Below are 1,196 nucleotides of genomic sequence, written 5' to 3' on the forward strand. Positions count from 1 at the left end.
TATCGTTACGTTTTCTCCAGCGCCTAGAAGCAAAGCAGTACATGAAACCAGCTTTTCTGAAGCTAGCCTTTCTCACCACTCGATTATAGGCTGCGTTACCAGTCATCAAGCAGCAGTGTAGCCATTTCCCAGGTTTACTGAATCTTAGGCAGCTGCCGATGATCAAAAAGCTCTAGAATAGGGGTGGCTGGGTGGCTCAGTCAGTTAAGCGTCAGATTAAGCGTCAGATTTCGGCTCCGGTCATGATCTCACAGTTTGTGGGTCCAAGCCCCGCATCAGGCTCTGTGCTGATCGCTCAGAGCCTGGAGCCTGTTTTCGGATTCTGTGTCTCCCTCTCTCTCTGACCCTCCCCTGCTCATTTGGTCTCTCTCTCTCTCAGAAATAAATAAAACATTTAAAAAAAAAATTTTAAGTTCTAGAATAATAGACTTGGTCAGAGTCCTTGGTAAGCATTTGTCAAAGGTATACACCTTTGAAACTACTAGGATCTTAGGACTTGTTGTTACTGGACTGATGAGTGGGAGCCAAAGAAATATTTATTTAACCCCCCAAAAAACTATCCTCTCCCGATGAGTTGAGGCACTCTCAGCTGTAGGTGAAATACGTGTGAAACATGTTCTCTTTCTAAAGTCACTTTGTGTTCCCTGTGTCCACAAGCTCAGTGTAAAATGTCATCAGGTATGTGCAGATTTTATCTCTGAAGATTCTACTGAAGAGAAGCTCTGAAGGCGGTCTCTGGACCAGATATTTACTAGGATTTGTGTGTGTGTGTGAAATCAGAAATCCACCTGAAGTTGAAATAGCATGATTGAATTGGATAGTTAGAGGAAAAGAAGAAGTAATCTAAACTCTTAGATGTGGGGTTGGAAGGAGATTACACCTGTTTGTTTATTTGCTGTCAGTTTTATAGCTTGATGCCTTTAAATATGTCTGTAGGAGGCAAGATCCTCTTCCCACCAGAACTTGAGAGTACTGGGGCGCCTGGGTGGCTCAGTCAGTTAAGCCTCCGACTTCAGCTCAGGTCATGATCTCACAGTTTGTGGGTTCAAGCCCCATGTCGAGCCCTGTGCTGACAGCTCAGAGCCTGGAGCCTACTTCGAATTCTGCATCTCCTTCTCTTTCTACCCCTCCCGCACTCATGTTCTGTCTCTCTCTCCCTCAAAAATAAATAAACATTAAAAAATCTAAAAAAAAAA

The sequence above is a fragment of the Crocuta crocuta genome, unplaced genomic scaffold, assembly GCF_008692635.1.
Source record: "Crocuta crocuta isolate KB4526 unplaced genomic scaffold, BGI_CrCroc_1.0 scaffold13, whole genome shotgun sequence".
NCBI lineage: Eukaryota > Metazoa > Chordata > Mammalia > Carnivora > Hyaenidae > Crocuta > Crocuta crocuta.